The sequence below is a fragment of the Balaenoptera musculus genome, chromosome 1 (assembly GCF_009873245.2).
Source record: "Balaenoptera musculus isolate JJ_BM4_2016_0621 chromosome 1, mBalMus1.pri.v3, whole genome shotgun sequence".
Classification (NCBI taxonomy): Eukaryota; Metazoa; Chordata; class Mammalia; order Artiodactyla; family Balaenopteridae; genus Balaenoptera; species Balaenoptera musculus.
Window position 1 is genome coordinate 163,772,533 of NC_045785.1, and position 21,782 is coordinate 163,794,314.

General features: G+C 36.7%; 1 protein-coding gene across 5 annotated transcripts in view; it reads right to left on the bottom strand.

Annotated features, from left to right (window-relative positions):
• Positions 1-21,782, bottom strand: part of DISP1 (dispatched RND transporter family member 1) — a 209,314-nt gene that overhangs the window by 21,792 nt on the left and 165,740 nt on the right. Inside the window, exon 1 of one of the 5 annotated variants that reach the window (XM_036849391.1) lies at positions 21,398-21,480. The exons of the other annotated variants lie outside the window; for them this stretch is intronic. The gene's annotated coding sequence lies outside the window, so the exon portion shown is untranslated. Of the gene's footprint in view, positions 1-21,397; positions 21,481-21,782 lie in introns of those variants that run through there. 5 annotated transcript variants of the gene reach the window in all.

The following is a 21,782-nucleotide window of genomic DNA, read 5'->3' on the forward strand; positions in this document are numbered from 1 at the left end:
AACTTTTTTTTTATTTTGAAAATGATATTGTTTTTCATGAAAAATATTATTTATGTTAACATGTAAAAGGGCTTACTGTCATTATTTCAAATAAGTTAAATTAAAAATTTTAAATTTCTGTTTCAATTCCAATATGGCACATATCAGATACAACCCACATAAACAAAATACCTTTGGATCCTTAATAATTTTTGAAAGTGTAAAGGGGTCGTGAGATCAAAAAGTTTGATCACCATTACACTAATACCGAGAGTATACTTAAATATTGGCTGAATAAATTTCCTACCTGTGTACTCTCTCCTAACCTGAAATCTTCCACCAGGCTGTCCCATACTTTGAGGAAATAAAACAAAATGAAAAATCTATCTTCTAGTCTTTCTACTTCAAGCTATTACTCTTCCAGTAGTTAGAGCCCTATTTTAGAATTTCTTTGAGATCTAAAGTTTCCTTTCATATTTTCCCTCTCCATTACATGTCTCACTAATATACATGTATTCATTCTTAAAAAAATATTTATTTAACTCCTGTTATAGCCATGATTGAGACCAACAGGGTCCCAAACTTCATGGAACTTACATTCTAGAACACACTTTGCATTAATCTGTGTACATGAAAGATGCATGTGTTCTAAATTTCATGCTTTATGTACATGTCCTCGTTAATGAGTCTAAGCCCCTTAAAAATACTAAACTCAAGGAGATGGAACAACTCCAGAGATTGCAAGCACTGGGAACAATGTTAGAGAAGAGACAATTCCAATTTCATCCCAGTCCTATTTGTAGAGATGGGCCTCAGTTTGCCTTTGGTCATTCAGGGTCGTAGGAGCAGAGCTGTAGAGAGAATTCATGTTTCTTGATTCCTAATTTGCTGTTCTTAGCCCTGTGTGTGTCGGTCTGTAATGCCAGGGGGGAAAATGACATAGGGATAATCATAAAGTATTCATCTGTCATACAGGAAAAGAAGTATTATTTCTTTTGGGAGATGTGGAATTTAAAGTCAGAGTTTCCAGTAAGAAGAGCATAAGAGAGCTTGTTGCTTTACGAGCAAGTACAAGACCGAATATTCACAGCATTACTAAAGAAACCCCCCCAAAGTGCATTCTTCTTATATATGTACAATAAAGAGAATTCACTTTTAAAAGCTAAAAACTGACATTAAAAGCATACCCAGGGACCACATCTTATTTGTGTTCACATCTCCATAACCTAGTAGAATGTATGGTCCTTTGTGGATGTCAGATCAGAGTTTGCTGGATTAATGAATGAGCATCTTTTATTACTTTTCTCAGGTTCAACAGCTTTGAAGTCAGTAGTCAATGGATAGCAAGAAAATGAGGACATAAATATAAACACAGGAAAATTTAGTTTTATTTTCTATTTGTTTATCTCTCTTTCTGTTCACACACACACACACACACACACACACACACACATGCACTTTGTAACTTCAGCCCACTCCTATCTGCCAATCCTAAGCTCCTTTACCGCTTTACTACATTTTCTAAGTTTTCGTTTGTGCCTCTGAATCCTATAATAGAGGCCCTCTTACTCCTCAGCGCTGCAGAAATCATTCATTTCATGGCTAATCAGAAAGGTTAAAGTAAAAAATTCTAAAAAAAGTGCCATATACATTCCTTAAATATCTAATTGTAACTTAAATTTAAATGTATACTCAGCCGCCAATCTTTTCTTACTTATCATACTGCATTGTCTATGATTTCCAGTTTTGGAGGACTTCAGATACTTGTGAATAGCCTGAGTTCACTAATTACAATATATAATCTAAGTTTTGGTGATTTCGCCCCAAATCTTTTACAGTTGTTTCTCTCATGCCTAATTCAATATCAATTTTGTGGATGTGGTCGAGCCAGGCCATCTGAGCGCAGAGGGAAAGACCACACCTACAACCCCAGGAGCTGGTGAAGGACTTGAAACTTGCTCTACACAAATGGGGCTTTCAATAAAAATGTCTGCTACTGAAGAACTCATGAAGAACACTCATTTTGGGGGGTAAATCTACCAAGGGAAAAACCCCACTATCTTCTCAAATATAATTATATATTGATTCTTTAAATATACGTTTTATTGAGATAGAATTCACATACCATATAATTAATCCATTTAAACTGTACAAGTTAATGGGTTTTAGTACTTCCACAGAGTTGTGTGTCCATCACCACAACCACACACTGCTTTTTAAAGAACATGCTATCTGAACACCAATGATGAAGCTATTAATGAGCGTTGTGAGAAAAATTATTTTTTACAGAAAGGGAGAGTAAGACACTGACCAAAGAAACCAGTCACTTAACTTGTACACAAAGCCTTAATTTTTCACTCCCAGTTTTCAAGTTACACATCCTCAAAACTACCTCTTGAATTTCCACAAGAAGTTAAGAGACTTTGCTGTCTTTAGACCCAAGGTGATCCCCAGAGCCATAGCTCTGGGCTAAATCATACCAAGCAGTTGCAAAAAAATATTTTATTATATACATTTTGGGTTGTAACAAATGTAAATATTCTTTTTCCTCCTACTCACCCCCATTAACTTTTTTTTGTAACTGAGAAATTCATGGATCTATGACTAGTTTGCTCCCAAGAGACAGAAACAAGTACATATCCATCACATTCTTTCTGCTTGAGTAAAGACCTCATTTTATGTTAAATTTGAGACAATAAGTAGAGATTGTTGACATCAGTTGAAAAAGAAAAACTAAGGTTACCACAAAGATACCTCCTGGGAAAACATAAGTTCCCTTTGAAGTTTTTATACTAATGGACATGACAAACAGATGTTTGAAACACCAAAACCACAACTGCAGGTAAAACATGAAACCTGTTTGATTTATGGTTTATGGTGTTGCCATCTTGAATTCTGCCCTACAATCTCTTACCAGAACATACCTGTTTAAGGAGGCAAGCAAGGGAATCCACCACATACTTTCATGATCAAAAATAGTCTCCCTTCATCTGTACCCTCTTTCAGATTTGCTACTTTTAATAGCTTTCTAATAAAATCTGCAGAATGATTTTTTCCCCCTAACCTCAGTCTTCTGTTGTTAAATAACAACTGGTAAAAACAAACAAAAGAGAAACCATGTTTTTCAAAGGTTCATTCACCTTTTAATACTGTCTGGTCAAAACTCATGCCAAAAAAAAAAAAATAAATAAATAAAAAATAATAATCTTAGGTGGGAACATCTGCTTGTTCTTTGGTTAGGGTTGTAGCCTTTTCTTCTGCTGAGAAAAAGCCCCAAGGCAGATGACATTTGCATGCTCCATGACACACTCCCACAGGCTGTAGCGTAAATAAGCTTGGGTTGTGCACAATCCCCAGATGACTAGCTGGAGTGTCTCTCTCCCATTCAAGAGAGCATTTCTGTATGCGAGTGGATGACACTGACATGATTGTAGGGCTAAGCTCAACTCTGCTTTCAAAAAAATAAATAAGGCACTTATAACTCAGTACTCATAATAAGTAATTAATTGCCCCAGCACTTCACACTTGAGAACTGTAACAGCAGTTGAGAACCTTGGCTCCAGCTCCGATGACCAGTGAACTGTGGTATGTGCACATATATCGGTCAAGGGACTAACTAACGACACTGTAAAGTTCTCAGAAGGAGGGAAGGTGCGAGGTGCAGAGTGGGGTAATCATGACAGTGGGGGTTGGGGGATACACAGAGGCAAGGAAGATTTTTTTAAAAGGTAATTTGTATGTGAGGGAAAAAGTTAACAAGAAACAGAAAAAAATGTAGAAAAGCTACAAATGGCCTGTTTTTTTGGTTTCCCTCACCTTTTCTCTCTCTTTTGATAATTTTTGGGAAGACAGTGGGAGATTGTAGGGTGAGGGAAATGGGACCACTAAAACATGAAAACATGCTACCCGTCTAGAGAACTCCATTGTTGACATAGCTGCGGAATTAATATCACGACTTAGAAAGGGGCAGTATCAAGTTTCACAAATTCCAAATAGCTTTACCTAGCATTCAGGAAAATCAAAGCTACGGAAAAAAAGAGCTTTGTATATTTCTGAACAACTAAAATGCTATGAAGGACATATTTTTTCTACTTCATGGTAGTAACCAAATTTAAATAAGAAAGTGCTTAAAGTAGCACATTTTAGTCTCAAGAGTCCCATACTGTAGTAGCCTTGGATTGTGCCACATTGCCTTTTTGTAAAAGGGTATTCTGCAAGCAATATCTTTAGCTCACTGCTGGTATGTTAGGAAGAAAGTACCTGAAAATAAAGAATCCACACTTTGATGAGCATTCTTTAAAAGGTTTCCAACAAAAACAAAACCAATCTTCATCACTAAGTATTTCCATGAATCATCACTGGCACACTTGGGGTCTATCGTGAAGATGAAACAGATACCCTGCAGACAAGCTAAGCTCGGCCTCTAATTTATCTTCATGCACCAGAGCTAAATGTTTATGGTCTGTGTCAAGTGATTTGAAGGATAACAATAACCACAACTACTTGCGTAATGCATGTCCTGAATGCTCAAGAGATGTGGACTCAAAAGTACTGGTCATCTTGCTGTCTCAAACTGCTGTAACCGACCAGAGTCCCACTACTACACAAAATATAAAATAAACTAGGAGACCAAGGATAAGGTTGGGAGTGGAGGACTAATATTTAAAGAGCATGTAATAAATACCAATCTCTTTATAAATGTTAAAAAAGAAATTCAGCATCAATTAAATAAATATTTGAGCATGGGAAATTGTCTTTAAGAAAGTAGTGAACTAAGTAATCAAAAGATGTGAGTTAAAATAAACAGCAAGGACCTACTGTATAGCACAGGGATCTATATTCAATGTCTTGTAATAACCTATTATGGAAAAGAATCTGAAAAAGAATATGTATACATATATATATATATATATATATATGGAAGAAAAAAGATGTGAGCTCAAGTCTGGACCCTGAAACTCATTAGCTGAATGATCTGAACAAGTCCTTTAATTTCTCAGGATTTGTGAGAAATGGATAATACCTGAAAATGAGCTGTATGAGCAACAGTTTTCTGTAAACTGTTGAGCATTATCCAAAGAAAAAAAGGTCTAACTCCCCCTCCTCCCCCTCCCCCTCATCCTCTGCTACCACCACCACCACCATTACGAGTAGTTCATCTGGAAATGGCATTCAAGCATCAGTTAAGCAGTAGTGCAGAAGACTAATGAGGAATAAAGTGTAATGCCCTCTTATTCATAAGCACTGTGAACCTTTATGATTTACTTTACAAGATTCAAATGGTGCTTGCTAATAGCTGAATATAATAAAAACAAATGGTATCACACCTGCAAGCCTAATCAGAAAAAGAAAACATTAGAACTGTAAGAAACCCTAAAAGTCATCCCTCTAATCTTAGTTTTCACGTAACAAAGAAGAAAAAGGTTCAAGATCACAGAGCAAGTCAATGAAGAGCCAGGTCTGGAATGCAAATTTTCTGACTTGATCCTGTACTTTTTGGCCACAACCTGGAAGACAGTACCCTGATGCAGATTATGAGAAACTGCTTGTGAACCAAAAATGAAAATGAGGGCAGAACAGGAAAATCTTATTTAAGAGCAAATGGTATGTGTTCACGAAAGTGCACATGCAAGGATGTTCACTGAGGTGTGGTTTACAGTAAGGAAAAAAGTGAGAGCAACCTAAAGGTCCATCTTTAATGGATGCTTAAATAAATGGTGGTACACCCATACTATGGAACACTGTACAGAATGAATACAGAAACATACACATACACATACACATACTGATATGGAAAGAGCACCAAGACAAAGTGAGAAGTTTCAAAATAATTCATCCAGCATTTATGGGAAAAATGATATACAAAATATGTAAATGTACGCTAAAAATTCAGAAGGGAACATGGCAAATTGTTTACCATGAGAGAAGGAATCAAAAGTGAGTTTTACTTTGTATTTTTGAATTCTTCATGAGAATGTATTCATGAATTCGTTGTAAAGTTAAAGAGAAGTGAAAAAGAACTTTATAAAGGGAAATTGTATATGCATTCATTTAGGTACATGTGATTGAAATATTTTCTTTGAAAATTTCTCTCACTGATACAGAATTTGGGGAGAATGGAAGCATCCCAGCTAACTATATAGTAGAAGAAAATAGGTAACACTATACACAGATCATAAATTTTCAAAGAACTTAAAACAAAATACATTTAATACAAAATCTAGAGTTAATTTTGTTCAATTCAAATATTTACTGCACAGTTCAAATGACACCAAGGAATTTGATCTTCATTGCAATCACCTGGTTAGCTTAAATAAAGAAAGGGATTTCCAGGGTCCTTCCCAGGGATCTGGTTCAGTAGGTTTTGGAATAGAGCTTACACAGTCAGAGCTTGAACCACCGCTTTGGACAATTTGCCAGGGAAATGTGACTTCCAGACAAGAAACAATTAGAGAATTATACAAGAAAATAATTGAAACTTAAAGGTATAGTACAAAATACTAAGTGAATGGGGAACAGGGAGATAATATTGGAACAGAGTACTCCAAAGAGTATCCCCTGAACTTGACGTAAGTAGAATTTGAACTAGGTCTTGAAGGACAGATAGATTTCAGACAGATAAACAGGAAGCAGAGGGAACGGAAACAAACACTGTGCCAAGACCTATGCCAGACACCTTCCCGTAGCAGCGTGAGCAATGTCAGGAGGACTTAGGAGGGAACAGTGCAGAGGGCAGCTTATTGGAGTAGGCGGGAAGCAAGCAATAGAAAAAGGAAGCTGCTAAAGTTTCTTGAGCAAGAATGGATACGATGAAAACACTATTTTAGGATGAATGATCTGGTGGCAAGGTGCAGGAAACGCTAAAGATAAGAAGATCAGGTTGGGAGCTAGTGTAGAGTTCTAGGTGTACAGTGCTGAGAGGAAAAGAAATGGCAAAGACTTTAAACTTCCTTTAATGATTCAGAGGACCTCTGAGAATCTTATATATACATATGTGGATCAAAATATGAGTATCTATTGTCATAAATATAGTATTATATAATAATATATATACTGAGCCTGCGCGTCTGGAGCCTGTGCTCCGCAACAAGAGAGGCCGCGATAGTGAGAGGCCCGCGCACGGCGATGAAGAGTGGCCCCCGCTTGCCGCAACTAGAGAAAGCCCTCGCACAGAAACGAAGACCCAACACAGCCAAAAAAATAATAAATAAATAATTAAAAAAAAAAAAGAATAAAAAAAAAATAAATAATATATAGTATCATTAATTAATTATATAATCAATGTTATTAATTATATAATTATATATTTATTACAAAATATTATATAATTATAAAATATATTAATACAATTAATGTACTGTATATAATTATATAATCAATAATATTAAAATAAATATATATATTATAAGAAAAATTCTGGTGAAATTTTGGATAAACCAAGGTTTATATATTCTATGTATAACACACTTCCATACTCTCGGTTGTTTAATATTTATATATAATGATGTACTTTAAGTACAATTAGAAATGCCTAAAACTACATTTAACTTATCTCTATATAATGAATTAAAAATAATTGCGGTGCTTACTGAAATGAAGCTAGTGATACTTTGAATTACAGAGCAAAGGGGTTGTCCAGAAGGTTAATCTGGAAGTTGAGGGCATAGTTTTACAAGTATATTTTGGGGGTTTACATTAAGCCTGATTCAACAAATATATTTTATTACTTTCATTAAGATAAGAAAGATACACAAACATTTCTCCACTTTCAAAATTTTATGGATCTTACCTGTAAAAAAGTAAAAATGTTTTGTATTTTCATTACAAAGTATACAGCTAAGAGTTTGTATATTAAGTAAAACCTCGGTAAAAGGGCTTCCCTGGTGGCACAGTGGTTGAGAATCCACCTGCCAATGCAGGGGTCACGGGTTCAAGCCCTGGTCCGGGAAGATCCCACATGCTGCGGGGCAACTAAGCCCGTGCGCCACAACTACTGAGCCTGCGCTCTAGAGCCCACGAGCCACAGCTACTGAGCCCGCGCGCCTAGAGCCCGTGCTCCGCAACAAGAGAAGCCACCGCAATGAGAAGCCCGCGCACCACAACGAAGAGTAGCCCCCGCTCGCCGCAACTAGAGAAAGCCCGTGCGCAGCAATGAAGACCCAAAGCAGCCAAAAATAAATAAATAAATAAATTTATTTTAAAAACACCCACCTCAGTGAAGGTCTATTTGCATTCCTGAAAATAAGTTATCTATTTTATTAATAGGACAAGGCCTTCATCAATTAGACTAGAGATCAAAATTATAAACATAATCATAATTCACAAACCTGCCAATTATTTTGTCCAACATTGCTGGTCTTCAATTTTTAGTATAACATGTCTGCATTTTGTTCAACATAAGAACTATTATTTGAGCTCCACATTACAAGATTATTAATCTTTTTAAAATTCATTTCCCACATATTTTGGCCCCCACCAAGTTATTCAGTATCATACAAGTTTGAGTTTGGAAGGTTAAAAGTCACACCTGCTACCAAAAAACTTTAGGGGGGTGGGGAAGTTAAAAAAATAATAAAAATCCACTGTATCAAAATGAATTCCAACAGTGTAACCAATATCTTGCAGCTGTTGTGATATCTTCATTTTACTGGCCATGAGGATAGATTATTCCCTCAACTTCTACAGAAATTCTTTAGTTATGCTTTTAAGAACAACAACATATAGTGAAACTGATTTTTCTTCCTTAACTAAATTTTCCCATATTTATCCTTTAACTAAAAAGTTAAATTTATATAACTCAATGGTCAGAAGCTTTAATAAAAAAGATCAAAGCAAAACTCTAGCACAGTTTTTATAAAAATAATACTGATAGAAAAGGGTTTTCTTCTCAAAGTCTGAGGTTAAAAAAAAAATCAACTATGCTTAAAAGAATTAGACTGAGAATAAACGAGAATTTCCTGAAGAAAAATGAGGAACACCCCAACATGGTAGGACCATGTGTTCTCAAGCTGTGGTGAGGTCCTCATTACATCCTGGTACTAGGGCAACTAGGCTAAAACTTTAAGTTCATTGCATTCAATTCATAACGGCATAGATTCTGTCTGCAACCCCAAAACCTATCATACCAAACATCATGAAACCAAACTGAGGAACTTATTCTAAGAATAACATATTAAAAAGACCACAGTGAGAAGTAAGAAGACCTGCTATTAACTGGGGATTAATCTTGGGTTTTAACCTCTCTAGCTTCAAGTTCCTCATCTGCAATATAAAGAGAGTTGAATTAAATTATTTCTAAGGTCCTTTCCTGCTGTGAAATTCTACTGTATTCTCGTGTGGAATTTCAGAGAGTTCAAGTCATCACATAAGTATTTCAACACTCTGCCATGGCAAAATCTGGGAAGCCAGGTCCCCCTCATCAAAATTCCATGTTGAAATACTTCATATGAATAATCAATAAACCCTCCACCCCCCGCATAAGGTAGGTAAGAACTAGTGTTTTAAAATGCTTTGAAAGAGAATGCTGGCTCCTTATGTGAATAGCTAGAGAGACTGGCTTTCTAAATGGCTAGATAAATGGTTTATGAAAAAAGGGCTAAGTAGGAGAATGGGGCAGAGTTCCCCAGGCTAATGTTAGATAAATATGAAGATGGATGAACTGTGATGTAGTAACACATTTTTGGTAGTATGTATCAAAGGAGGAAAAAACACTGTAGGAAATCATGCCAAGTTATCAAAGACGCTGGTGGGATAAGAAGTGGTGAGGAATCATCTAGTTCACCAACCTAGTGAGTTTTACCAGAAGAGAAAACATGAAGAAGTGCTCAAGTTAAAAGGGTTACTCTGAGGAGATGTATTTTCTGTTTTGATGTTAGTTTGGTTTTCTGATTATAAAACTAACATACACTTTTCTTAAAGCCTGGAAAATGCAGAAAATTATGAAGAAAAAAATCAGCCATACTCTTACTATACCAATCTAACCTCTGTAATTCTTTTTGTTTGATCTATTTCCTTTCAGTATTTTTTCCTTTGTGCCTAAATATACGCCGTAAGTATGCACACAATTAGGACCATACTGGATGCATAAAGTGTTACCACTTCTGATTATGAGTTTTTCCCATGTAATTAAAAGCTTCTGAAAACATGATTTTTAGTAGCTGTATAATATTCCATTATATTTCCCAAATTTATTTAACATATATATACGATTGTAATCACATTAATATATTACTTTATGTCTCTTTTGCTTATATATATATATATATATATATCTATCTTTCCTCTTTACTTATAAGAGTATTAAAGCTCTGAAACATCGAAATTTCCCTAGTTTGTGATATGTTTTTTAACATGATTTTTTGACATGCATTTTAAAATTTTCAATAGCTGGAATTTTCCTTTGTAATTTGATGACTACTTTTATAGTTAAAGAGATATCCTTGATCCAGATGTCAGTTGTTCCCAATTCCACTTACTAATAATCTAGGCCAGTAATAATCTATTACTTGGTGATGCTTCGATTATTATTTTCTGTAAGGCCTCACTGTAAGGGGAATAGTAGAGTCCAAAAATTCATTTTTATAAAATATATGGCATTTGATATTGTGAGAATAACGAGCCGATGGTGGTGCACCTGTTCAGCTAGGAGACTGAATTTCCATGGTCTGGCTGAACCATCCAAATCCGTCCTAGTACACAGTTTGGCGCCATCTAGTAACAGTTGTTCACTTGGGTTTAATTATCAGTGGGGACAAATGTGGATTTGGAGGTTGACTGGTCCTTCCAAGACTACAGTAGTGGTAACAGAAATCTCTCAGTTAGTCGGTGCCCATTTTGTTAGCCAGATTTGGGGAAATTGGGCTGAGAGAGTAACGGAAATATGGAGATCCACTTTCTGCCTCCCCACTTCCTGAAAGAGGGTTGCCTATGATCAGAAGATAAGGTAAGTCTGGCCCTGTTTGAGAATGGGGGTTAGGTGGAAGTCGAGAGCCCACTGAGTTTTTGAGGAGTTTTACTTTCTTAAAGTTTTAAACACGCTAGGGTCTGTTTCACCTGTCCTAGTGGATCCATTGATCCAATTCTTATCACAGAATCACATTGTTTTAGTTACTCTGCAGTCAAGATAGCCAAGTCTCAGGATGGAATATATTTAGGAAATCCTATTTCCCTTTAAAGAACTAACAGGTTTACAGTATTATTCTTGCATTTGTAACTTGAAAACAATTTCAGTTAGTGAAAGATCAAAAGAGGTTATTAAATGGGCCCCCAACCAAATACAAGAAACTTAACTCTCCAATGACATGCACATGCTAAATTACACTCTAGAACAAAGATTGTAAAGGAAATTTCAAAAGTTTTTCAGCTCATTCAGAACAACTTCATAACAAGACAACTAACTGCATGAACCTCAAGGGCAGTATTACAGCAAGTTTCCCATATGCTTTCCTTGCGAACAGATATTTCTTACAAAGTAAACTCACATTCAATTTTAAGTCAACTGAGCGCAGTAAGTTTTCCCAGAACCTGACTTATGTCAAAGGTTGAAGTATTTTGGAGGAAAAGGCTTACATATGTAGAATCCAAGGGCTCTCTCTTGTCATAAATGTTAAAAACACCCTTTCTTTTCCTTCTTCCGGGCCCTACATCTGGCTCTTCCATATGGAAAACTTAAATCTTTTTATAATCTTGGCTTACCTCTATCATAAAATCTTTGGCAGAAGGATGGGAAAGATGTGTTACTACCTTCCCTAAGGAAAGCTGCCTAAGGACAGCCCTTTATTTTCTTAGCATTATTAAATCATTCATTTTGTCATCTCTTCTCCGCCCTAGAAATTCCAGTTAACTAAGCACTTTTGAGCAGTAAAAAGTAAAAATACAATTTCTACTCTCAAGAACCAAAATAGGAAGATGAGAGGCTAACTGAAGATGCAAGTGGGAAAGCAAATAAGGCAAGATATATGCGAGAATGTGATTATGTCACAGAATATTTTTCAGATTCCGAAATAAAAATGCAGCTCATATATGCAAAATAGATAACCAACAAGGACCTACTGTATGGCACAGGAAACTCTGCTCAATATTCTGTAATAACTTAAATAGGAAAAGAATTTTAAAAAGAATAGATACATGTATATGTATAACTCAATCACTTTGCTGTACACCTGAAACTAATACAACATTGTTAATTAACTTTACTCCAATATAAAATAAAAATTTTAAAATAAAATAAAAGCTCATAAAATGTAGCTTAGGGGTTTCCCTGGTGGCGCAGTGGTTAAGAATCTGCCAATGCAGGGGACACGGGTTTGAGCCCTGGTCCGGTAAGATCCCACATGCCGAGGAGCAACTAAGCCTGTGAGCCACAACTACTGAGCCTGTGCTCTAGAGCCTGCAAGCCACAACTACTGAAGCCTGCGTGCCACAACTACTGAAGCCCGCGTGCCTAGAGCCTGTGCTCCGCAACAAGAGAAGCCACCGCAATGAGAAGCCCGCGCACCGCAACGAAGAGTAGGCCCCCTGCTCGCCGCAACTAGAGAAAGCCCGTGCACAGCAACGAAGACCCGATGCAGCCAAAAATAAATAAATAAATTTATTTTAAAAAATGTAGCTTAAGTTTGCCATCTTCAAATCAAGGAAAAAAATATACACATATTTAAACAGCAAGGTGGTAGCTCAGAGTGGAGCTTGGTTTGCTAAGAAACTCTCCTGGGAGGAGGTGAGTATGCCAGCCCTTAAGCCTTCCTCCTGCCTCCAACCTCCCTCCCACTGCACAATCAGGAATATAAAAATTAAGAGAACATTATCCCTGCCTTCCAAGTGTATACAGACTGGCCAAGAAGGTGAAAGGATATTTTAGAATTAAAGGGGAGAGATCCTTAAATCCCTTATGTCATTCTTTTAAACCATTCCTATTTCGCCAACTCCTCCATAAGAGGCACAAAGCTTAAGTGTTCAGCTTGATGGGTTTTACATCCATGTAACCACCACTCAGATCAAGATATAGAACATTTCCCAGAAACCCCAAAGGCTCGCACGTGCCCCTTCTAATCAATAAACATAATCAGAAGTAACCAATATTCAGGCTTCTATCACCATAGATTAGTTTTGCCTAAAGGATCACCCTTTTTAAGACAGCCAAAGATAAAAGTTTAAGTACCTTAGACAGCTAAAATTCAGGTTAGCTCAAGTTTAGGGACATAGATAAAAAGGAAGTCCCCCAGTAACATTTTAAATTGGTAACTCCTAGTGAGTCTTAGTTGATCTTTTCTCTTGAAGTTTTAGAAATACCTGTTCAAATGACTTATAAGGTAGTGATCTTAGATTACCTATAAAAGGCCTTTGATGAGCAACAGAACTTTGTTGATCTACAGTAAAACTAGTCCTGGTATTGTTGTCTGTCATTATGTTATTTTAATTTATTTTTTATTTTTTTTTAACTTTATTTATTTAAATTATTTTTTTTTATCTATTTATTTTTGGCTGTGTTGGGTCTTCGCTGCTGCTCACGGGCTTTCTCTAGGTGCGGCGAGCGCACAGGCTTCTCATTACGGTGGCTTCTCTTGTTGGGGAGCACGGGCTCTAAGCGCACGCGCTTCAGTAGTTGTGGCACGCGGGCGCAGTAGTTGTGGCTTGTGGGTTCTAGAGTGCAGGCTCAGTAGTTGTGGCGCATGGGCTGAGTTGCTCCACGGCATGTGGGATCTTCCCGGACCAGCGCTCGAACCCGTGTCCCCTGCATTGGCAGGCGGATTCTTAACCACTGCGCCACCAGGGAAGCCCCTGTCATTATGTTATTTTTGAATAGATTATTTTTTAAAATCCATATTGTTCTGCTTCCTTAAATTTTAGTTTCTTCCAAAGTTCAAGATCTTTCCTGAGTCAACAATATCTACTTACAGTACGTGGCTATGCTAACTTAGGGTGCAAGTGCTTCAGTTGAAGGATTACAAAGTGTTCTTCCTCTGATGCTTTGTTTGGCCGGATATTTAAATAAAGATGTCCTACAGCCTATTGTGAATTATAGGGATTCCATCACCATGAGAACTACAGACAGGAAATGGGGGTCTGAAATTTTTAACAGGTGAGAAGGGGTAAGAAAAAAACAATAAGCAAGGTATTATGGAAATGACAGACGTGGGAAGGGTGGAAAAGGAGGCCCCATCAACAGTGAGAGAGGTCAGAAATGGTCACAGCATATAGGGTAAGAAGGAAAGGCATAGGGTGATGAAAAGCATAGAGTCATGAAATGCAAAAAAGAAGGCAGCTTATGCAGGGATGGTAAACGGGGATTACATGCTATCGAACTAAGGAGGAGAAGAAATGAGATGAGTTTCTCAAAGAGGTCACTGACCCCAGTATCGCCAGGAAAGGAGTGATGGTAAAAGTCAGACTGCAAGGCATTAAAAATGAAAGAGGTCATACAAAGTAAAAGCATTAAATGTACTGATATATTAAAAATAATAATAGTCAACATTTACAGAACTTCACTATGTGCCAAACACTGTCCTAAACACTTGACGTATATTAAACTATTTTTTAATTCTTAAAACAATCCTATGCGGTAGATATAGGTTTTATAGATAAGGAACTGAAGCACAGAGAGGTTAAATAAGCTGCCCAAGCTCACACAGTTAGTGTTAGAGGCAGGATTCAAACCCAGGCAATCTACTGCAGAGCCCACCCTCTTAACCTCTATGCTACATTCCACCAAAGTTTCAGTTGTTTTCATAATATAGTAGTAGGTGATGCTGCCCGTGGTTCAGGGGTTGAGAGAGTAAACTGTGCTTTGAGTAAACTAGAGACAGAGGTGTACGTGGAAAAAGCTGCTGGAGGAAGTACATTTAGTAGTTAGCAGTGAGGACTGAGCTATGCCAGACTGCATGAAGTCATAATAAGAAAGGTCTACAGTTTCCGTCTTCTTACAGCGAGCACTGTTTGGTCTTGGAGCTGGAGCAAAGGCACCCAAAACCCTGAATATGACAGCATGGAGTGTGACATTTAGATAGAGAATTCAGTTTAGACACAAAGGAAATGTTACATCTAAAATGTGGAAAATCTATTTCTTACTACTAGCATGTCCAAGAACCTACTGTGTGTGTCCCCCCACTAGTGTTTAAGTACACTAGGGACATGGTACAAACAGATGGGAGAAATCAGGCAGGATTCTTCCTTGGGATCTGTGCAAGGAAGTGCTGTGAATATACCCTTTCCGTGATCTAAAAAGGACTTGGGCAGCCTGGGGCAAGTTATCTGTGCTTCTCATGATTATTTGTGTGATCTGTGATGAGTGTGATCTGTGATCAGTGGGATCTCAGCTCTGCGCTTTCAAGAATGAATCTGCACAAGTGCTTACTACATAGCTAGCACTCAGTAATTGTTTCTTGAACTACTACTAAAACTAAAAAAATTTAGCAAAAAAAAAAAAAAAAATTTCATTCTCTTACGTTTGAGCAGCACAGAAATGTGACTAAGAGGAAAGGCTTCACAATCAGACAGACCAGGACTCAATTCCAGGCTCTACTGCTTATTATTAGCCATTTAATTAATCTTTTAAACACTATTTAATTTTTCCAAACCATAGTTTCTTCATGTATAAAATGGAAATGATAGTAATAGCTCTGAATTCCTTGGGCTGTTTTCAGGGTTAAATCAGAGAGTGCATGTAAAACATAGTACAATGTCCGGTATATAGTAAGGGTTCAATGAAATCATTAATACTCTTATTATAAACTTGAGACCTTATGCCATTAAAGTCCATTTTCTTCACCAAATACAGGTATTTGTATGTATGCATGACCAAGTTCTACTTCACAAGTTAGAAAAATTCTTTATACTCAGAGACTATCATTCATTATTTTGGAATATTTTAGAATATTTGTAATAATGATAAAACTTACTATTAAAATTCTTAGAAAGGTTATTTTGTTATAAAATTACACAAAAGAAAAAAAAATTACACAAAAGAGATACTCATGTGATAGCAGAATAAGAAATAATTTAAATATGATCTAAATTGCAATGTTGATGGAGAACTAAATATTCTTAATTGCTTACATGACCAGATATAGTCAAGTACATTATTAACATAGAAATGCTTTATAGGTGATTATATTTCCATGCAAAGCCTATATCTGTAGGCAAGAAGAGGAGATATACCTCTTCAAAATGTTCTTCATCTCTTCCCATTTTGAAATCTTGATGAAACACGTATAATGTTCCATTTAAGTGTACTCTAAGTTTAAATTTTATAGACTTAATTCACAGTGATGAACTGTTTTTCTTTTAAATCATGACTTTTAAACAGACTATCTGAGATTAGTTCTTTTAACTAAAGAAAAATAAAATACTTAATTTCTAAACTATGTGATACTAAAATCATATTTAAACCCATGTTGAATTTACCTCTCAAGATATATCTAGACCCCTGATTATGACCATTCCTACCTTCAATAATTAATGTCTACACATTAAATATAAAAATTTGTTCTCTTTATAACTGACAGGAATATTCCAGTCTAAGTTCTCTTTATAACTGACAGGCATATTCCAGTCTAAGGCAGAAAACTGCTGAAATGTCCATGGATTATGGGCAATCCTACTGCTGAATTTCCTTTGCTGTCTTTCACTTTTGTCTACTTCATTGCTTAAGCAACCAGTGGCTACTGATTAGCTAAGAAAAACACATCTCCAATTTAACTGTTATATAATTTACAATTTTCCCCCTGGAGACATTAATACTGCAGAGATGTGATAAAAGACTGCTGTGAAGAATGATAAAAATGTGCATTTTTCACATATTTATAAATCCCCACGCCAATTTCACCAAACTTGCTGGCAAAAGAAAAATACCTGACATTTAAGGACATCTATCCAATGGGAATGCTGAAAGGCAAAACTGCACACTCATCGGATCTACTAAGCGTTACATCAATTAGTGACAGAGCCTGGTAACCCACGAAGGCATTTCTGTGTGATGTTCCATAAGAAAAATATGCTTTGTGCATAATGTACAATATTCCCTGTCTGTCCCACTCAGACTCAAAACTCCGTAAAGCTGGAACAAATCAGGCTTTCATGTAACAGCTTGAGTTCCAATTTAAGTTAATAAGAAATTATTCTCTTATTAGTAGAGCCTGGCCCTAAGAAGCAAGCAAGAAATTATGTTATTTTTTCCCCTAGTTATTGCAGTAAACAAGTAAAGAACTGTGTTATACAAAACTGGGTGAGAACAGGGAGGGATGTAATTTCCTCTTATATAATTAAATAATTATTTCTTCTTAAGAAGATAGAGTTCCAGGCCTAGCAGATCAGTAGTCAAAGGGCAGCTATTCTGCTGTTCACTGAAAGGTGAGGGAAGCAAGGCATGGGAAATTCATTTTCAAATACATTTTGCCTCTGCCACTTATAAGGGGGAGGAGGGAGGGGCCATACCGGAGGTCAGAATTTCACATGGTCTGGTCCTGTGCAATGCACACCCCAAAAGAGGAATCTAAGAATGACTTTTTCTTTTTTTTTTAAAGAAACAGTTTAAAGCAATTAGCATTCTGAAAAGGACAACTGGTTAATTAAAAATATTTTTAAATGACTGAAAAGTAGCTTTGCTTGAAAGAAACCATTCTTCCTCAGCCCATGGAGTTAAATTTGCATAGTTAAGCTGGAGGTTATAAGCCAAACAGCCCCATGTGTTACGTTTTAAAGTTATACTAAATTATAAAGCACTTGCCCTTAAACTCAAACCTTCCCATGCCAGACTGTTGCTGTGAGCCCCACACAAAACATGCTAAATGAGAGTGTAATATATACTTTTCTTAATAAGATGTGAATAATCATCACTAATGGGAGATCCAAGAAAAGCTCATAAGAAAGCCAGAAAAATCTTATGAAACTTAACTAACTTAAGAGGCTGGAATGCTGGAATGAAGTTTAAAATCCGCAAGCCAAAATACTCACCAGATAACTAATGCTGCTCCCTTAGAATTTTAAGCTTTGGGAGATGGAGGTCAGGGGTAAGGAGGTTAAAAAAAATTAATACAATTTGGAGCTCAACGTAGGGTTTAATTCTGCATTAGATTGAGACCTTTTAACAATCAAATAATACATTTAAATAAATCTCTCCTGGCGATTGCTTTACAATGAAGTAGTTTTAGTTTCTGGTAGCCAATAAGGTAGGTCAATGGCTGACAGCTAAAAAACAAAGTTTCAGAATAATACGTAGAAAACAAAGACTCAGAATATTTAGTGTTGGCCAGGACCAAAAAAATAATCTGAGTCTAGTTCTCGATTATATATATAAGTGGAAACGAAGATACAATCATTAATCAGATTTCTGTGTAAACTTCTAAAGTGTAGGGGGAAAAAGTCTGATACAGTAATCTTATTCCCTGATATCTGTCACCTCGTTCCTCACCAGGGCTAGAAGATTCCTCCTCCCTGAACTACCTTTCCTTCCCCCACAAAACACTCCAATCCCTTTAAAGGGACCTTCACTGTCAGGTCAAGGAGTCTGGGGAAACTATGGAAGATTTCTGAGCAGAGGAGTGACATAATGAAAGCAGTGTTTTAGGAAGGGGGAGGCGGGCAGGCCCAAGTGACCACAGATGCACAAAGAGGGTCTGAAGGAATGAATGTATTAGCTGTCCATCCTTGTTTCTTACTAGACACACAAAATAGTGTTTAGAAAGAGTAAACTGCTCATATTCCTGTAGAAATCATCATGCTTGAATCTCAAGCTATTTGATAACTATCAGAGCCCTCCCTGTACCATTCAAATGGGGAGAAGTAATTAATTTACCTAAACCAACAACTCAGCAAATTCACATAGAATATGGCATCAAATCTGGCCCTAGACCCTCTCGTTTTATTCCAAGTCATAAAATACATATGGACAAAGAAAAACCCCAACTCTTATTTAGGAATTTATGTTTCGTCCACCAGTTCTATAATCTGCTGACTGCTTATAAAGTCTCTTATACTAGATTTGCAAATATCCTGGAGGTGGCCAGAGCTGAGCAAACAGAAAGGTTATTCTGGGCTGACTCTCCCCAGTGCACAGAGTCTCCTGGCCCCTCCCTGTCTTCCTCAAAAGGGCTCCAGAATCATTTATGAAAGTAGCTTAGGAGCTGTGGGAGTGAACAGGGTCTTTACCTTTCCTTTCTTACGTCTTCATGAATGAGGCTGTAATTTTTTTTTAAAGTTAGAAACCAAGGCATTGGGGGGGGGTGATTTAAAGGACAGGAGGAGCTACCCCTCAAACAGACTCAAACAACAATTAATAAAACAGGGTTAAGGGAACAAAGCCTTTTAAACCTTCTCCCACTGTTTGGGAAATATCTTACTCCAGGAGACCAGTGTGCCTGATTTTCACTATCAAGACATCACAAAATTGAGTTCTGCATAAAAAGGACTTGACTGATGTTCAATTATTTATTCATGTCATTCAACAATTTCTGAGTGTTTACTAAATGCCAGGCACCTTGGTAGGCCCTGGAGATACACAAAAAGCAGTACAAAAGAAATGGTTCAACAAACAAGCCTAGGGAAATATCAATGAATCAAAGGTATTAGAACTATGTAATTACTGCATATAAAGTACTTAGATACTTAATAAGCGCTTTTTATGATGATTCCACAACATTTGGAATCCACTGTTTTGGGGGAGCAGTCTTCTTTGACTAACTATAGCATATTGTTCTCCAAAGGTCGAATGAGATGAATCCAGTAGGCACAATGCCCTGGGCCGCCTCCTCTGAGCTCTTCTCCAGACAAAGGACACTGCCCGCCAGGCTGTCTCACACTTGCTCCCACTCCCATGTGCTGCCGGCCTCCTCTCCCATATTTCAGGCAGTTGGTCTCCTGTCTGTTTTTGAAAGACCCATTTCATCTCCCATGGCGCTTTCTCTAAGCTATCCTATGACCCCATCTCCCTCTTTGGGACTCACATACCCCTCTAAACTCTGATTTTGGTTCTCAGAGACTGTGGTTATTTTTGCCCCAATCATCTCTCTCCTATTAGACAATAAATGGCTTCATGGCAGGGACCAATCTGACTTTGTGAGGTTTTTAAAAAATTTAAGCTTTGTCAATTTTTCACGTAGAAAAAGATGTCCTGAGAATTGGGGAGGGGGAGTGATAATCATTCATTCAACAAATATTTGAGTTCCAGTGATGCCCCAGGCACTAAACTCCAAAATACCAAGCAGCTGACTCTCTGGTTTGTGTTTTTTTTAAAAACAGACACGATTTTGTAGAATCCATTTTGCTGAAAAGAACACAACACAGTACAGCAATGAAAATTCTCCTATAAATGTGAAGTTCTATAAAGTCTTTTAAATTACACCTAACAATCCACTTAAGTTTGGAAAGAAGACGCAGTAGTACAATTGGGTTTTTTTTCCTACAATCAGCGATGTAACTGATCTATAACAATGTCTTTTATGTTTTACTGTTTGCTAAATATTTTACCTTTTTAAAATTTTTTTAACTGAAAAGAAAAATTTGAACCATTCCTCTTTTTTTCTTCACTCTCTAGAACCAGCTAAACAAGTAGGAGTACTATAGAAAGGGGGTAATTAAAGAATATATTTGTTTCATTCCAAAATGTTATATTAATTTCAAGAAATAAAGAGGGTATTGTTTCCTGACATTTATTATTAAAGAAAGAGATGACCAAGGCTCATAGTCTGAAATGTATTACAGACTGCAATGCATTCCATGAGGCATAGCACACTCTGAAATTGGTTCATTTATAGTATAAAGAAGTCTCTAAAAGAAGTCCTACTAATAAAATAGGCCTTCACTCAATCTGACTGCCAAACTGACTTACTTTGGCAAGCAAGCTTGGAACATTTTAAATTTTACAAACATTATCCTGTTTTAAAAAAGTTAATTTTGACTACTTTAAGGAATGTAAAAATAAACCTTGGTTTCAGTGAAATCAAGATTAAATCTTACCAGACGTCTAAAGTTAACTGTCATAATCAGATGTTACAATTAATATAAAGTATAAAGGCTCTGACTCTTTGGGGCTGGAGAGGCCCATTTATTCTCAACACCCCCCCTTTTCCTCTTCTAGAAGGCAAATTAGTGACCATCTTTCCCACTTGCTCTTTCCTGTAGGTCGATGGGGTAAAAAGTATGCAATTTATAAATAAGAATGAAAAGCAATACATCGTGTATTCATTTAAATCAGGATTCAGTAACAGCTTGATTTCTGTCACAATACTAACAGAATTAAGTGCACACAGCAAAGAACAACAACAACAAAAAAATTTAAGAGAAGAAAATGAAAGGAACAAATGTAGAAGGAGAAGAGAAAGGAGACTAATAATTTGGTTCTAGGCACTATGCTATGTGAAAAAAATAACCACTGTTATTCCATTTTTACAGAGACAGAAATTAAGGCTGAGAGAGATGCAATATTTACCCAAGATCACAAAGCTATTCAATGGCAGAGCCAGGATTCATTCAAACACAGGGATTCCCGTCTAAAGCCCATGCTCTTCCGACCTCATGTTGTGTAGTGAGGAAAGGAGGAAGGATTGAGGAAAGAAAAGTGAGAGCTGTAATACAGCACTAGCAATTACTTCTAGAGGCTAGCTGTACTTATTTATCTACCTTTCAGAAAAAATTTGTTTTGACATTTGTACTTTAGATCTACTTACAAAAAGCTCAGGCCATAAATCAACTATACTTCAATAAAAAACAAACACAAAAAACAAAAAGCCCAGGCAACTAAAAATTCAATAAATTGATACTTTCGCCTTTGGCTTGATCTGCAGAAGTTTTTGTAAGATGTAACTGTGGCTTCT